The sequence below is a fragment of the Eptatretus burgeri genome, chromosome 2, assembly GCF_056783735.1.
Source record: "Eptatretus burgeri isolate ZD-2024b chromosome 2, Ebu_testis_v1, whole genome shotgun sequence".
Taxonomy (NCBI): domain Eukaryota; kingdom Metazoa; phylum Chordata; class Myxini; order Myxiniformes; family Myxinidae; genus Eptatretus; species Eptatretus burgeri.
Window position 1 is genome coordinate 57172025 of NC_140962.1, and position 19074 is coordinate 57191098.

A 19074-nucleotide genomic window follows, 5' to 3' on the forward strand; every position below is an offset into this window, starting at 1 on the left:
CTTTATGACATGTTCCTGACGTATGATTTTACGTCAGTTTTCATTTCTCCATAAGCGATATTCACCATTCTTGCACACGATAGATAGCCATTAGCCCAGCGGAATCTCATTCTACCTCTTTCCATCAAGACACATTGGCTTGGAAATGGACGAATTATTTGCACATCTTATTTTGGTTATCATTGTCACTTTGGACTTGCAGGACATTTGATTAAACACACCACGGGCTTTTCCTGAAGAGTTATTCTGACGGTCACACATGGCAGTGGATCATTTTCCTCAAGCATACACCTTTCTCCATTAACGTTTGACACCCACCTCTCTTTCATCGACATTTGACATCCACCTTTTTCCATCGACATTCAACACCTGGTTCAGCAGATCTATGGATGCTAACTGGCTCTTGTACGTGTCGGGTTGAACAGAGAGGTGGTAATTACCCGTTGACGTTTTGTGAGCGCTTCACGTTTTCGCTCAGTTGTTCCGGCAAATGGCTGCTTTCTGGCATTCGTCCACCGCTCTGAACATGGTGTTGTAAGCTGGGCCTGTGTTAATTGGGAGTTGCATCTTGCTCGATGGTGGGGAAGGAATGATCGTGAGAATTGACGGTTGGAGGTCATGTGCAGCGATGCGCCAATCGACAAGCTGGATTTTGTTGAAGTCTGCTTGAGACTCTGTCCACACTGGTCGCCTATAAAAAGGACGAGAGGACCGCATTTCTGACAGTTGGTAATAGCTCCTGACAGTTGTTGATAGCTCCTGACGGTTGGTGACAGCTCCTGATAGCTCCTGACGGTTCCTTACAGCCCCTGAACATTGGTTACAGTTGGTGACAGCTCCTGACCATTGCTTACAGCTCCTTACAGCTCCTGACAATTGGTGATAGATCCTGACCATTGGTTACAGCAACTGATAGCTTCTGCCCATTGGTTACAACCTCTGATAGCTCCTGACCGTTGGTAACAGCTCCTGATAGCTCCTGACCGTTGGTGACAGTTGGACCTTTCCTGCTGATTCTGCTCTTGACGTACCTGATTATTGGCGTCCCTGGTTCCTGGGGGTGACGACGTGATGTCGATTGGTGTTTGACCCTGTTTGCGGGTGGGTGCATGGCGAGGCAGGGCGCTGGCAGCAGACCAAGGCACGCTCACACATTTTGGGTCATTTTAGTCGATGCACGATGACTTCTGCCTTGGTAAGCTGAGACCAGATTTCTTTGCCCCCCCCCCCCCGAACAATCCGCTGGGTACCCATGTCTCATGTTTAATTGTTAAGCAAGGCATAGTGATAAGCATCTGCCCTTTGTCTATTTTTCTATAAATGCCTGTTGAATACTTCATTTGTTTGAGATTATTTTTATTAATTTGGATTCATCCATTTACACCACAAGGAATTATAAAGTTCTTCAGTTTATTTATTTTTTGAAATAATAAATTCCTTGTTGACGTTTTAACCTGTCTGTGCTTGTCATTTCCTTCCATTGATCCAGAATTGTCCGAACCTAGATAGACTGGGAGGTAAGTTCCAAACAAATTAACCTGTCATAGTCGGTGTCCACCAGCGGTAAATGCTCGGCCACCCTTCTTAAGATCTAATCAAGATAAGATTGGTGCATCGCTGAGGGCACGCTCCCCGTTCAGGAAGCCACGTGACCTCTAGTTAAGCGGAAAATTAGATGGTGGATACTGTAACTCGTGGTTAACTGATTGGTGTTTGTGGTTGTTAAGCAGCCCACTGTACCACGAAATTAATTGTGAGCGGTGGCCCCAGGTCCGGTTCTTCTGAGGACAACCAAGGATTAACCCCCTTATAATACACGGTACCCGTGGCCGTAACAATATTTAAAGATTATAACTTATGTGTCGGGATTTTTGTTATGGTAATAAAGATATATATTTTTGAACTTAGGCATCAGTTGTGTGATCTATCCTCCATATTCTCATTGGCTCCTCAATAATTCAGTTGTTTGAAACACTAAATTTATAAGGGGACCAAGCATACAAATGCTTGGTCTCCTGTTTTGTTGTCAGTATTTTATTATTATTGTTTCCGTCGAATTTTTATGGAAGCTGTAGCATCAGCACCGCTGCTCTGATTAAGTTGAAACTTCACAGAAATTTGGGAGCAAATAGGAACTGACGTGTATTGTTTCCGAGTTGTGATTTTGCAATCACCATGGCAACCAGCTTGGATTTAGCCAAAAACTTCAAAAATCTTCTCTTCTTCTCAGAATATAATCAACTACCCATGGTGCAAAATTTTTCAAATAGCATGATGCCATCGGTGAAGCCGTTTTCCAGCCACGTTGAGGTAAAAAAGAAAATTTTCGAATAAACATGAAACCTTTTTTATGGCATCGACACCACAATAACAACTTGGAATATGAAATTTTGTTTTGATCGGTCACATGGTCAAGCAATGACAAGTCAAATTATATTGATCGAAATTGATGATATCATAAGTGACACAATCTTGGAGTACTTTTCCATGTTGGTGTAACCCTAAAAAATGTTATTTCCAGGACTCTTGCTCCAATTAAGTTGAAACTTCCCATGCTATAATGGGGCAAATGGGAACTAATGCCTTCTTTTTTCCAAATTTTGATTTTGCAATCACCATTGCAACCAGCTTGGATTCAATCAAAAACTTAAAAACTCTTCTTCTCTGAAACGGGAAATGCTATCGACTTGATTCTTGTCAGGTTATGATTGAGGACCCATGATGCAAAGAAATAATAACAAGCCGGTAGGCGACGAGGGATTCGCTAGGATTGAAGCACTGGATACGATGCTTTTCATTCTGACCGATCCACCGATGAAGATTCATTGCCAAGACGTATTGGTTCACATACAATTGTTCCTCTTCCTGGCAAGATTTTGCCTATTGTGTATTTTGCCAACTGGCACTCCTCATAAAAATGACGGTAAATAGACGCCCTATTTTTGAAGGACTACCATTTGAAAAATAATCGGTTTGCTGGTTTGTGCTGTGGAGCCTCGTGTTGCAGACACACACACACACACACACACACACACACACACACACACACACACACACACACACGGAAAACCTAATAAACCGCTCTCAATGCTCTTGTTTGACCACACCTCCTGAGCCACACAATATTTTGCATAAGCCACGCCCACTTTCCTACGCCACTCCCACTTTTCATCAACCACTCCCACTTTCCCTAAGCTCCGCCCACTTTCCTAAGCCCCTCATAAAAAATGACGGTGAATAGACACCCGGTTTTTGAAGGACTACCATTTGAAAAATAAAACCTCAATCAAAAATCGGCTAGAGTAAAATTTTCTAAATATCTCAAAGTATTTCGGTCTCACTTCTCTACATTCAAAACTGAAGGACAAGTATTGAAAATACTGTACAAGGTTTTTCGGCGCTGCACAGCAACGGGTGTTTGCTAGGCAATGAAATTCAAACGCGCACATTCCCAGACCATATGGCACCTGTTGGCAAAGTTTCATCGAAATCGGTTTGCTGGTTCGTGCCGTGGAGCCTCGCGTTGCAGACACACATACGCACACACACAGACGGAAAACCCGACAATAAGGGATATCTAGCGAATCCAATAATTGGAACAGATGACATCATCAGTTCCTTGGCTTGGCCACTATGTTGAGGGGTTGGAAAGACAGTGGAATGGCGACTGTTGCACCTTTCAAATTGTTCTGTGAGATATTGGAACGCCTCTGCTTTCATCTTATTTACTGTTCAACTCAACTTATTCACCATTCAGATTGTCATAATCGATCCTTTTCATCAATGCCACTCATTATATATATATATATATATATATATATATATATATATATATATATATATATATATATATATATATATATATATATATATATATATCTTCTTCTTCTTCCTCTTTCGGCTGCTCCCGTGAGGGGTCGCCACAGCGGATCATCCGTATGATCCGCATAGTGATTTGGCACATGTTTTACACCGGATGCCCTTCCTGACGCAACCCTGGTCGCCTCTTACGACACAGGGATATGGTACACCTATTTTAACCGGGGTATACACCGGCCCAGTATACTGGTACTCATTTCGCCGACCTCGGAAGGATGACAGGCTGAGTCAACCCCCTGGTGTATTAATTCAGTGGCCCAACGGGGCTTGAACTCAGGACCTCTTGGATCCCAAGCCGCTGCCCTAACCACTGCGCCAACACCAGGCATATATATATATATATATATATATATATATATATATATATATATATATATATATATATATATATATATATATATATATATATATATATATGATAAATATATACGATAAATATATACGATAAATATATATATATATATATATATATATATATATATATATATATATATATATATATACATATATACGATAAAAGTATCCACGCATGTGTCAGTGTATCCATCTGTGTGTGCATCAGTGCATGCGTGCATGTGAGTTCTAGACTACTCTGTACCTTTCGACCACTTGATACCCCAAAGACCCGTTCATACCCGAATACCATTTAGAGCCTTAAGACCCCTTAAGACACCAAGACTCTTAAGACCAACTGAAAAAAATGCCCTAACATCCTTAAGACCCTCTAAGACCTTTAAGACCTTTAAGACCACCAAGACCAAAAAGACCCCTTCAGGCCCCTAAAACCATGTAGACCCTGTAGACTCCCTTCCACAGATCTTCTAATGTCTCTGTTCCCCACTGTTTTGTTCTCCCATCTCTTGCCCCTCTTGTCTCATGCCCCCCCCCCCCGACTGTGCTTTATGTGTTAGCTCTTATACGTGCCTCGACAAAGTATACAAAAAAACCCCTTTATAACCCTCAGACCATTTAAGACCCTTAAGACTTTTTTGACCTCTCAGATCCTTTTGACCTTTAAAACCCTTTAGACCCATAAAACCATTTAGGACCCAAAGACCCTAAGATCCTATGGACCCCATTATAACCCGAACACCCCTAAGACCTCCCACCTGAGAGCCTTCTGCAGTAACACTGGAGAGTCACTAACGACCATAATAAAAAAAATCCCCCAATTCGTAAACTGGTGCAAAATAAAAATAATTATTTATTTTCCCCCCATCTTATTTTTTTCAGGTTCTGCTCATCTGGATTGGTAGTATAGCAAAATGTCCTATGTAGCATCAAAAAAGTCCCACATGGCAAAGAGAAAAGTCTCACGTGTCAAAGGGAAAAGTCCCACAAGGCAAAAATAAAAGTCCCAAATGGCAATGAGAAACCAGTGTCCATGACAACAATTTCACTCCATTGCAGAACCTCTTGCAGGTGGGTACCCTGCAAGTCTATACAGTAAGAGAGATGTTTGTTTGTCTGTCTGTCTAAGTGTTACCATTTTTCTCAGAGATGGCCAAATGGATCGTCATCAAAGTTTCAGAAGTTCATCAGTGTGTCGGGGTGTGTTTTCGGCCAAAACAAAAACTTCAAATTAGGAGCCTGGAGCGATTTCATGAATTATATGATATGATTTTCCACGATGTACTCTCACGGACTAATTAAAGTATATCATCAAAATATTATTTTGGCTTTGAGGATCCGATATCATCCGGACTAAATAAGTGTCAAAATCTGGAGTGAAACCTGATAATTTAAAGAGATAACGTGTCTTATACTAAGCCGATATACCTATTTACTTTAAGAAAGAAAAGCTATCATCCCTCCTTCTTCATATATATATATATATATATATATATATATATATATATATATATATATATTATATATATATATATATATATATATTATATATTACACAAGACAATGTGAAATTTCCAAAGCACTAAGCTTGTCTTTTTCTACTGTTTAGAGAATTATATGGAGTGAACAAAACATTTTGGAATGTGCCAAAATTAACCAGCTCCATTGAGCTATATGATTTAATGCATTCACTGCTTGACCTCATGACTAAAAGGAGACAAACATTCATTGCTTGACCTCACAACTAAATGGACCAGATGGGCAGTGTTTGTCTCTGGACGCATCGCAGTGGTGTTTGTCTCCGGATGCGTCGGGGTGGTATTTGTCTCTGGATCTGTACAAGCAGGGTTTGTCTCTGGACAGCTTAGCTACGGATGCATCCAGGCGGTGTTTGTTTCCGAACGTGTCCTGGCGGTATTTTTATCCAGACAGGAGTTTGTCTCCAGACGCGTCGGGGCAGTGTTCATCTCTGGATGATTTGGGGTGGTGTTTGTCTCTGGAAGCATTGGAGCAGTGTTTGTCTCCAGATGTGTCAGGGCAGTATTTCTGTCTGGACAGGAGTTTATCTCCGGATGTGTCTGGATGGGAGTTTGTCTCTGGATGTGTCCGAGCAGTGTTTGTCTCTGGACCGCTTGGCTCTGGATGCGTCCAGGTGGTGTTTGTCTCAGAACATGTCCGGGCGGTATTTATGTTGGACAGGTGTTTGTCTTTGGACAGCTTGGCTCTGGGTAAGTCTGGGCGGTGTTTTTGTCTGGACGGGTGTTTGTCCCCAGATGTGTTAGGGTGCTGTTTGTCCCCAGATGTGTTAGGGTGCTGTTTGTCTCTGGACGTGTCCTGGTAGTGATTGGCTCTGAACGTGTCTGGGCATTGTTTGTCTCTGGACATGTCTGGGCATTGTTTGTCTCTGCACCTGTCCGGGAAGTGTTTGTCTCTAGATGTGTCCGAACAGTGTTTGTCTCTGGACAACTTGGCTCCAGTTGCGTCAAGGCTGTGTTTGTGTCTGAACATGTCTGGGCGGTATTTATGTCTGAATAGAAGGTTGTCTCTGGACATTTCTGGGCAGTGTCTGTCTCCGAACGTGGCTGTGCGGTGTTTGTCACTGGGCCATTTTTATAGTATGGCCAGTAGAAAATGGATTTCAGACAATATTTTGGTTCCATCTTCACTGATATTCTATGCAGAATAATTTTGATGAAACCATATGAATCGTGATTAACGCTCCACCACACGTCTGCCTTCATTTCCTCTCGCCTCACACTGTCTTCCCTTCCCCCACCCCTTCTTGCTCCCACATCCCTCCTTGCTCCTACGCCCTCCTTGTGCCCCCTCCCTCCTTTCCTTTCTCTCTCTCTCTCTCTCTCTCTCTCTCTCTCTCTCTCTCTCTCTCTCTCTCTCTCTCTCTCTCTCTCTCTCTCTCTCTCTCTCTCTCTCTCTCTCTCTCTCTCTCTCTCTCTCTCTCTCTCTCTCTCTCTCTTTTTCTCTTTCTCCCCCCAATCCCCATATTTAGTATTGGCATCATTGAAGCGACAGGTGGTAACAGGTAACAGCTCGTAATAAATAAGTAACAGCAGACCCGGTCTCGGGCGACGTTTTGCCCGCTTCCCAGTGAGATTCCACAGGCCTGAGGAAGGTAGCTGGGAAGTGGCTGAAACTTCGCTTGAGACTGGTTCTGCCCTTGCTTGTTTATTGCTTTGGTTAACAAAGCATACATATCTCCTTCATTTTTGGTTTAATGCACCGATTTTTCTTTTTAAAATGTATAATCGCAACAATCCCAATGTTATCCACCCCAATACTGCATATATATATATATATATATATATATATATATATATATATATATATATATATATATATATATATATATATATATATATATATATATATATATATATATATACACACACACATACATGTTTGTATAGCCGATGAGGCAATATAATTTGATTCAACCAGAGATGTGGGTTGGGATGGAAGAAGTAGTTGGAAGGGAAGGAGGATGCCTTCACAGATTGTTAGGATTTCTCTGTGTGATAAACCTTGATGCCTTTAAGGATAAAACTGAAGTCGTCAAATGTTACCCGTAATAAAATGCTATGTGAAGCTATCAGATTTTGTTGCCACGGACCTGTGCCTGAACTTTCACTTTGGACATTATTTTGGCGTTGGCTAGAAAACCCCAGTGACAAACATTTTATGTCGTAGCTCTTGCAAGAAAGCCATTGCCACTCGGTTCTTGTCCAATTCCTGCAGTTCCCTGGGTAGATATTAGCCAAGTATAATGCGTTTCCATTAGAAGGTGATGCCAGGATAATTGTCTTTGTCGACACTTTGCTAACACGTTTGCTCAGCGATATTGGCAACCCCATCCATCACAAGGACTCGCCCTCCTGTTTTCACCCGATGCACACTGCACGGATCGATACTGCTTTAGGGAGACGAGCCAGAGGAAATACTTTTCCCCACATTACCATTGGAGGGTGGGGTCGCTCTTTCTACCATGGCGTCTCATTTTCATCAGCAAACCTTTACGTTTTTTGCCAAGTCGCCTCTTCTGTTCTAATGCACATGGATAATAGGGGTCACAAGCCATTAGTCGAACGTTCCGCTTGCATGCACAGGGAAGGTATGGGAAATTGCTATCATGCACTCAGGACAGCCGATATCAAAAACTCTTTCATCAAATAGGTTCATTCCGTAACCTGTGAAATGAGCAATAAAATAGGAGCTCAGTTTGGGTAATTCACGAGGGTGTTCAGAAAGTTTTTTTTTTATGAACGAAACACTCACAAGAGTCTAAGATACGCCAAGTTATTGTTTGTATTTTTCAATTACTAAATATATTTATTGAGAAGAAAGAAATATGTCGTTTATTGGGCTATGATGAGCATCTTTCGTATAACTTCTCGATCGCCGATTGACCCTCGTACAATGATCAAATAAATAACAATTCATGTTTTGATGATAATGATAGAGCACTAACTTTTCCACCATCATCGTGTCCGCCTTTGTCCAATACGTTGCAAAAATATTATTGGAGTGAATTTCAACCGAGCTGTTTTGGTAGAAATAGTCTTGTATTTTTCGTTAGAGACTATGAAGAGTTTCCATATAAAATGGATGTTACTTAGATAAATAAAGATGGGGTGGGGGGGGGGGAAGCTGGAGGAAGGGAGGTTGGGGGGTGGGAAAGGCGAATGCGAAGTCAAACGAAACAACTTCCGATTAAAAGTTTTTGTAATTATTGTAATTATATTACGATTAAGATCAACTTTGGTTTGAATGTAAAATTTGCTAGTTGGTTTGTGAGTCTCAGTGTTGCCTCCTTCTCCTATTTTCCTGCTTACTCTTTCCTTTGATGTTTGTCCTACTGTCAATTCTTTCTTGCTCTTCCATGAGCCTCACTCCTGTAAAGAAAATAATGATTTCTTAATGTATAATCGAACCCACAGGGATTATATCATTTTAAGGAAGATGTGTTTTGGTTTTGTGTTTATATAATACTTCCTCTTCCTTTTCAGGCGAATATGCATGTTTTCCACTGCATGTACTGACTGAGTGTTGGAGCATTGTACACCCTGTAGGCCTACCGGTCACATTACAATATATGCAATTAAAAGGAACGGTGGGTGGCACGACAAGACTTTCCACTTTCCAGACTACTTATTGGATTTAAAGGTAAATTTCGACAAATGCGACTCATGTAAACTCACTTGGCAGGCTTCTTTGACGGCCGTTAATGGTTCAATAAGACAAGCAACAGGAATTATACATGCAGCAAGCTTTAAATAATCAATAAATGCACATTATGACATCTTCTTGTAGACCTAATGGTCTCCACATTATGAAAGTGTAAAAATGTCTTGCTTGTGGTCCAAATCCGTAACCACTGTGAATTGGAATCCTTTTTAGAAGGTTTGTTGCTGTTTAAGCAGTTAATTCATAGTGTGTGTGAACAGTGCTGCCTTTATGTTTAGTGAAGCATTACCACTCAAAGTTTTGGAAGAGATGACGTCACTTGTCACCTGATACTAATATGTGTTAGTGATTCCAACTGAACTAGTTTTCAGTGTATTATAACACAGATAATTGGTGGATTGTAGAATGACTTGCACATTTTTTTTTCGGAGTTTGATTCATCTTTTTATCGATAATACCCAGTTTTCAAATTATCCTGTCATGTCAATTGTGTGGAAATTATCACGTCTATAATGACAGGTTCTTTGCAAGTGAGATACAATTGTCCAAAAAAAAAATGTTGTTTCACTTCTTTCTAACTTATAAGCATTTATATTGGGTTGTGGGGAAGGCCTTGACAACAAGTAACAAAAAATGAATGATGGACAGTTTGACACTCCGATCACATTGGGTGGAAATTTACATTGAACAATCTTGTGAATTGAACCCGCAATAAATGAGTACAATGGAAAAAGGCTTTTCCCACTTAACCACCAAGCTACTCATGTTATTACAATTTGGGTCAACTGATCAAGATCAGATTATTTAGACTTACATAAAACTTCAAGAAAAATGTTGTTTACAGCAGTAGCAACAATTAACTCAGGAGTGCAAGACAATTATGGGCCAAATACCATCCTAATTTCCTCATTCAACTTTTAAGGTGGTACAGGAGCATGTGACCCCTCGTTACACTCCGTGCAATCCCATGTAGACTATGGACATTATATAAATTTCCATTCTGCATATGGAATGTAAATATTTAAATGAAATTGGTTCAATTCTCAACAGATGCATCGACCTTCGATTGTGGAGGTGATGAGGTGCAAGTCAAGCTCCACCCTTTCCTTGTTGAAGGGAGCTTGATTGTCCAAACTTTCATTACCCCATGCACTCAAAGTGTTTACGATCGTCCATTTATAATCAAGGAACAAAGTACAGTGCTCCCTCGCTATATCGCGGTTCACTTTTCGCGGCTTCACTACATCGCGGGTTTTCAATGAAGAGGTGCCTGATGAAGAGGCGCCTCCAGTAGAAGAGATTTAATGCTCATCTTGGCTGTGCAGTACTACATTCATCTCATCATCGTCATCTTCATCGTCATCAGTACTGCACAGCTATCATCATCATCATCGTCATATCTTCATAGGTCAGTACCCAGAATACGTTTTTTTTATATTTCATAGTACAATATAGTATTTTTTAAATTATTTTTGGTCTTAGGCTTTGCAGCCCCATGAAGTCGCATTTCCGATGAAAAATGTTTATTTTTTTTTTTAAATAACTGATTAAATGTGTGTGGGGAATGTTAATAAGAGTGTGTGGATGCTGTATAATGGTGTAAAATACGTTTAAAATGTGTTTAAATATATTTAAATATTTAAATTAATATGTGGTTTCTACTTCACGGATTTTCACCTATCGCGGGTGGGTCTGGAACGTATTAACCGCGATAGGTGAGGGAGCACTGTATTTAAATTGAATGTTATGTTGTGAACACAAATTGGAAGATGGCTAAGAAGACAGGTCTGTCATTTTACCGTACCTTGGTTCAGAATTCGTCCCAACAGCACGTGTGCAGAGAGGAGTGAGATAATACTTTAGTCTGTCTGTCTTCCTGGCAATCAAACAAAATTGAAAATCATTCCAAACAAGAAACTTACTGTTTTTAAGAACGTTATAAATGACACAAACAACAAGCACCAATAACTAAAGTAACATTTAAGATAGGGCCGCGTAATAGACACTGGGGAAAATGGCGGGAAAACCTGGAATCGATAGACATATATATATATATATATATATATATATTTATATATATATATATATATATATATATATATATATATATATATATATATATATATATATATATATATACATATATACATATATATATATATATATATATATATATATATATATATATATATATATATATATATATATATATATATATATATATATATATAGTTACGGCTGTGGAAATTGACAGAACACCATAAAGGTCCCTCGATCAGTTCTGCCGATAAGTCCGTGTCCAGATAGATTTCCCCACCGTTGTTTAAAGGGAACTATTCATGTAAACCGGGCTGTGATCTTTGAGTTAGCCGTTATTCTTTACTATCGTTATTTTGGACCAACTACGTCCACCACCAACATCTTTCTCAACAACCGCTTTACAACAACCACCACCACCACCAACATCGCTCTCAACAACCGCTTCAGACCAACCGCCTTCCACCACCACCACCACCACCACCACCACCACCACAACCACACCTGCCTCTCACCAAACCACGCCATCCTCACCACTTCGCCAGCAACCGTCAACATCTCCACACCACAAACATCGCCTCACTTTCGTCTCCGAAACGACTCCATCTTCACGCCAGCCGCGGCGAGTCCATATCGAGCGGTGACGCTGTAGGCCGACGCGGGACGTTTGGTCGTCGGATCAAGCTTGGTGATCTCGCGCACGTCCGCTTTCCACGCAGAGGTCAGAGGTCGAGGATCGGAGGCCAAACCGCGTCTCACCAGCCCTCTAAAAGGACGAGCAGAGCGCCAAGCTCGCGTTCGAGTTGGGTCGAGTCGAGTTGATCGGTCGGCCTGAGTCAGTCTGGAGAGGTCGGGGAGTCGGGAGGAAGCCAGAAGCCAAGGAGCTGCGTGGAAGTCTGGGCTCGTGGTGGAGTTGGGAACTTGGAGCTTGCAGTCGGTGGAGAGTCCGGGCGTCGCGAAGTAGATGCGAGCTGGAGGTGAAGCCTTGCCTGTTGTGTCTCGCGGAACTGCGCGTTCGTGTGGAGAGAGCCGGAGAGAGCTCGCCAGCCAGCGACAGGCGGTCCGAGGTGAGCGGGCTTCGGCGCAGTTCGAGCATCACTGAGGGACGGACAGGTTCTTACAGAGCATCAACTCTAAGAGAGCAAAGACCCGTTCGTAACTCTCAAACGAGTTGCCGACTGAGACCGAATCACCCGGCCGCTCGGCAAGGCCCGAGCTCGACCGCGGCTACCCTAGCTGCTGTGGGGACGGGATGTCACGGGTTGCCCAAGCCAGACACCACGAGGGTGCAGGTAACCTGCAACGGTCTCGTGGGACTCGTTCGGTCTGCCAAGTCCCACGCCATAAAGACCCAAGAGGTCCAGTCTGACCCCATTGCCTTTGATGGGGTCTTTTTCCTGCTTTTCTTTCGAATGAATGTTGTGGCGCGGAGTCCCGTAAATCAAACTGTGTAAGTGACTGTACATTAATAATTACTTGTAGACGGTTGTAGTGCCTTGTCTTGCCCACGTGCCATGCCACATTCATTGCTTGTTCTGTATACGTGCATGTTGGTGTTTTTGAATGACTGCATGGTTGTTCCTGCATACGTAGAGTAAATAAATGTGCTGGTTTAAATGTAAACCTGTTCGTTGCGTCCATGTCCCCATTGAAATGCCATCTTGTATTGCAGAATATTAGTTGGTTTTTAAATACCCGGTAAAGTGATCGGGTCCAACGGGACTGCGCGATATTATCCCGCTCGGTTATCCCAAAAGGAAGCGGGCTGCTTAAGCGGCTTGTTTCCAAGCGGTCCCGTTGAGGTACAACCTCTCGGTAACCTTCCTGCCCGAATATTAGATAAATCGAAGATTTGGCGATCGGACCCTGTAGTGCGGGTAGGGTGCGGACAAGGTTGTGGTGGGATTGAAAACCCACTCGTGACTGGTTTCTGACGCCATTGCAGAAAGTCACGACTGGATTGTCCGTTCGGTGGGCGAACCGGCTGCTATTGGTGAAACGCAGTCGTTCGCACGCCGGGCAGGCGGGAATACTACAACAATATGAAGGATGGCTGTCCATTCATCTGTTAGCTGTTATGCTGATTGGCCGTGTGTGAAGAGACGAGGTGCAATGTGATTGGCTCCTGGCCAGATTATTGTACTGTATATGCTTATTGAAAGCTTATATTCGAAATTTGATTCAAATATTTTTACGATTGGAACTGATGGCCTAAATAATTATGTCGAAATCTACAGTTAAATCCGAGAAAAATTAGGGGAAAAAAGTACTTATTGAAATGCCATGTAATTAAATAATACACTCAGCAGGACGTGAGGTAAAATTTCCCTAAACAGAAGTGTCATATTCACAATCACCATGAGTTCCCTGTAACTTTTCTCTTCTGTGTGAAAAACACCAAAAGCAACGATTGGAAGCATTATCCAATGTCGGAAGATTGCAGCCCACTGGCGTCACAGGCGTTCGTTCTGTGGCACACAGTTTGTATAGGCCCCAGGCTTTTAAGCCTTCTGGCCTACAGGATAATTCCTTTATATCCCAGTGGAATTGGAATCAATCCAAGCTATATAAACATGATGTGTCATCTATGCACATAAGCAATATCAGTGTTTTGGCTTCAATACATCTCCCGAGTTGCGTTTTTTGAGGCATCGAGCAATCAAGCTAGCATTCTGTGCCTATGCACCTGTGCTTACTGCTTATACGCCGTATGTTTATGCATTTTGATTTATGCCTGAAGCACACCAAATAAATCCTGCCTTACGTTTTGACCCGTTCCCATTTCCATTCATTAATTGGATGTATCCAATTAATCATCCATAACCTTTCGTTGCTGCCGTGAACGTCATTGTCTGTTTTATGTTCTTGCTCTTCCACGAGCCTTGATTCACAAAAATAAAAAAAATCCAGTCTTCTTTAATACTATGCATCTCTTTATTAATATTAATTGTTTATTAATAATTAAAGTGGCGCCACAAGTGCGTAACATTGCCGTCCATGTCATCCGATCTAATTGGGTCCCTGCGGAGTGTTTCTATGTACATCCGCATAATATGTCATCTTCTTGTTTCGCTGGCAACGTATTTTGCTTCCAAAAAATGTCTGCGGTTTTGAACTCCAACCCCTGCCCTCTACCTTCAGCTGATTATCTCCCACTGGAAAGGTAATAATCGATTTCATTGGTTGAAAACTGTTGGCATGGTTAGATATTCGGTTTGAACGTGCGTGAAGAGACTATTAGCCATGGGAAATTTTGCCGTGCCGAGACCTTCATAACTTTCTAATACTTTAACCACTCTTCCTTCTTCTTCCTCCTCAATCCTTTTCCTCTTCCCTATCCAATCATGCCACGGAAAGGGATGAAAACTTATGACGAAAAGAGAGAGAGCCAGTGAGGCAACATATGCAAGCCAGAAGGGCAAATGTGGCAGAGATGGTAGCTGAACACAAATGTGAGAGAGAGCTAGAAAAAGAACACACAGAGAAGATAACCACTACAGATCACGAGAAAATTCTGCTGCGAAAGAATGAATGCAGGCACGTCGACATTCCATTACAATGCAAGAACTGCCCCAAAACACTGTACATAGAAAAATGGCCCGTTCAGATGCTTCCATTACAGCTCACAAACAGCCTCGACATAATGCCCGAAGACAATTCCATTAGGCCAATCCAAAAGAGATGGTCAGAACAAGCCTTTCGATCTCATAAACATTTCCAGCACAAGCCTTGAAAGTCAATGGGAAGTGGGGAGGAAGAATGTTGGCAGTGATGGGAACTGAAATGCCCAATCACATTTCCCATCACTGGGGATGGGTACTTTTGGTTGTTATTATATAAATCTCTTTAAACCTTTGCTTAAATTGAACCTCTTTAAACCACTACTTAAATTGAATGATATAGTTTGAGACTGTAGGACACAAATCAACTTTATAATACTTCCAAGAACCATGATATATATATATATATATATATATATATATATATATATATATATATATATATATATATATATATATATATATATATATATATATATATATATATATATATATATATATATATATATATATATATATAAATATCGCATTGGAGGGCGTGGCATATGTATCGGGGTGAATAAGAGGCTGCCATTATGGCTATGCCGGATGCTGATTAATAAAGCCTCCATCTCCTAAATTGTGACACTTTTGTCTTGTTGCAATGCATAAGGATGGTTGCTTTATCAGACTGCTCGCAGCAGCGCTAAACTTCTGCATTTTTTAAAAAACAATATTTGAAGTATTTTTTTGTATAGGAGGGCCTTGCCGTTCATGGGTGTCCCCTTTGTGGATTCACTCTATCGCGATGAATTTATTGAGGCAAGGTTAGCGGATTGTGGTCAATGCGCTAAAATCTCAATGTGGGTTGGCGAATTATTTTCCATATTTGTTCACCGAATTAACATGGGCCATCAACAAAATAACCCATTCAAAGACACAACATCATCAACTCCATCAACTCGTCTTCATCGTCATCATCAACATTGCCATAGCATTATTGGATCAAGTTTATCATCATTATTATTAAAGATAAGTTTCTTGATCTTAACAAATCAAGAAAATAAATTTCATTTTTTGGTCTTAATTCTTAAATTTCAAAGTCAAAGTCCCCAACCATATTTTCCCCATTACTCCCAAGTATGTGCATCAGGATTTGCGGTTCACGGGGATTTTCAAGAATGTAACCCTGTGAATGGCAAGGGCCCTCCTGTATATACCTGAACACTGCACATGGTATCATGTTCCATGAACTCTCGAGTTAGTTCATGTGTTTTTCAATCAACTTCATTTATAACTGAGTTTTTCTTGTGACGTTGACTTTCTATGTGTGAAAACAATGTGGTACAGCATATTTTGGGGAAATTGACCCAGGGGTTTAAAAATGTATATGGACCAAATATACACTCTTATACCTGTACATATATAATGTTGCAGAAATGATTTATTCTGGTTAAGGATGCAAGCATTCGAATAGTTATTTCCATTAATTCATGTTTTTGCAGAAATGTATGGTAAAATAAACTGTAATATGAATACACATCAATAATTTCGTTCAGATAGGATGTCGTCTCCCCTCACAATGTTTGTGTCAAAAACCGCCTTTCCATTATCCCTTTCAGCTCAACTGGACATTAGTCCATTGAGCTTATGTGATCGAGGAGTGTCCGAAGGTAAGTCGGTCAGTGAGTCCGTAAACACTTCAGGCATTGAACCAAACATAGGATTTTCATGAAATTTCGCCACAACCTTCAAACCTGATGCCGAATGAAGGTATATTGACCACATCAAATATCTGCGCTCATTAACGTGTTAATCAGGCCAAAAACGCAAAAAAGTTCCTGCCCTAACCTCCAGAAGGCGTTGCATCACCAAAACAGCCATACCCCCAGCTAAATACATTACCTGTAATCTGCAAAAACATGACCTGTAAACTTGTATCACTGTAATCAGCATTGAGATGGCTTCTATTCAACCAATCACGTGACCAGATTCTGTGCATGAACAACATTTTCATATTTTATGACGTCGTTGGCTGTTGCTCCTGATCCAGGTGAGCTTCAGGACCCGTGGTCATATTTTTTGTGTGTTATCCCTTGTAAATCTGTCCTTTATCGATCGCTGATTGAGATTAGCCAATTGGATGCAAGTCCTTTTAGAGGATATTTGGATTTTGGAGTGCATAATTCTCCATTAAATTCAATCTCCTGCTGAGTAGAGGTGACTGCTCGAATCTCCATTTTGAATCAAGACCTCGGCATAGAGAGGAGTCTGGCACGCTGACCAATCGGCCATGGGCATTCCAGTTGAGCGAGGGTTAGGTGCAAACAGGCCCTTAATCCGGCTCTCAGAGTGTCTCGGCCATTTGACCAGTGTCCCTCAAATATATACATATACATATATATATATATATATATATATATATATATATATATATATATATATATATTTACACACATTCACATATACATACATACACAAACAAGGTGTATTGAAAAGTAATGCCTTTTCTTTTTCTCCAAAACAGGTAATGATATTCAAATGAAACAGACAGACACACTAACATCAATCTTTATTCTGCCGTGGTGCATATGTATTTCGTAATATAATCACCAATGAGGTCCACACATTTCTGTAAACACTCTAGTTTTGTGAACCTCACACAATAGAACTGTGTATCCTATTAACTTATCCAGTGCTTAAAGGCAGCCTTGACCTCATCGTCAGAAGAAAAATGCTTTTCCACAAATATGTTCCTTAAGTTTGGGGAAGAGATGAAAATATGATTGAGCCAAGTCAGGACATGGACTGGTGATATTCAAATGAAACAAAAACAGATACTAACTGTTGTATTTGTCCCGTTTCCTTTCTCAGTTACTCCCTTTGTGTCTCCAGCCTCCACTTCAAGGGTGGAGATTAGGCTGGTTTGCTCTACTTGCGATGTTTGTTGTTTTGCTGTTACTTTTTCTTGTATTACTTTTTCTTGCAGTTCTGCTGCAAAGCTTGTGGTGTTGAGTTCCTTTAAATGTTCATACACAAGCTGAGCTCTGAAAAGACAGGTTTCTACCCATTAACATGAGAACCTCGAATGTTTTTTTCAGCCGATCCACAGCAGGTGATGCTAATACATCCAGCCAACCATCAAGATAATAACAGGGAGCCTCACTCTCAGCTGCCAAGCTCCATCCCAAGGTGGCAGTTGGAGTGACAATTAGGAAGTCACATAACTGGCATCAGCAGACTGGGCCTGAGGAAGTGCATGGATTAAAGATCGCCAAAGACTCATCTTTTCTTTCTTGTTTGTTACAAAATCGGTGAATTACTTTATGCAAAATCATGCCTGGTTACGCTGTCATATTTTCATTTTATGAATAAATGATTATCCCAGCAACACTAACATCATCTTATATTTATATATATATATATATATATATATATATATATATATATATATATATATATATATATATATATATATATATATATATATATATATATATATATACTAAAACGCAAAAGAAACTGACCACTTGTTTGAAATGTAATAAAATTGTAACATTTCAAAATAAAACAAACCAAAAATTGCTAATTGAAACATTGCCATTTTATTGATGACGTGTCAAGTTTTTGACCAAGATACACCATCTCATAAGTTTGTTCTACAGTACAGAACAGCACAGGGTGCAATGTCAGTCCCCTTTCAATAGCGTGTGTGGCCACCATTGTCTACAAATGTCCATTGTTTTGGATACAGGCAGTGCATTGTCGGCGCATACTGCCTACCAGTCTTTGGATGGATTGCTGCTGGATTCTGTCCCACTCAGTCCTCAATATCTGAAGCCATCTGACTTAGGACCATCTGCCTGTCCTGCCTTGCAGTGGTGACTCTTGGCCTCCCTGATCGAGATCTGTCATCTGCAGAGTTGTGGAGGGTGTCTCTGTCCACCAGGGCCGATGTCATCTGGTATGATCAGCCAAGGCGACATGCCACCTCACGGTAGCTCAATCCACCTTGCAGTATGCCCAAGGCACACTGCCGTTGATCCCTTGACAATCGTGGCATGTTGAT

General features: G+C 41.0%; 1 long non-coding RNA gene across 1 annotated transcript; it reads left to right on the forward strand.

The window, feature by feature from the left end:
* The first annotated feature begins 1066 nt into the window (after window positions 1-1066).
* LOC147032101 (uncharacterized) lies at window positions 1067-18405 on the forward strand. Its single transcript, XR_015051938.1, has 3 exons — window positions 1067-1195; window positions 9252-9408; window positions 18107-18405. It is a non-coding gene; the product is annotated as an uncharacterized LOC147032101 (long non-coding RNA).
* The last annotated feature ends 669 nt before the right edge of the window (window positions 18406-19074 follow it).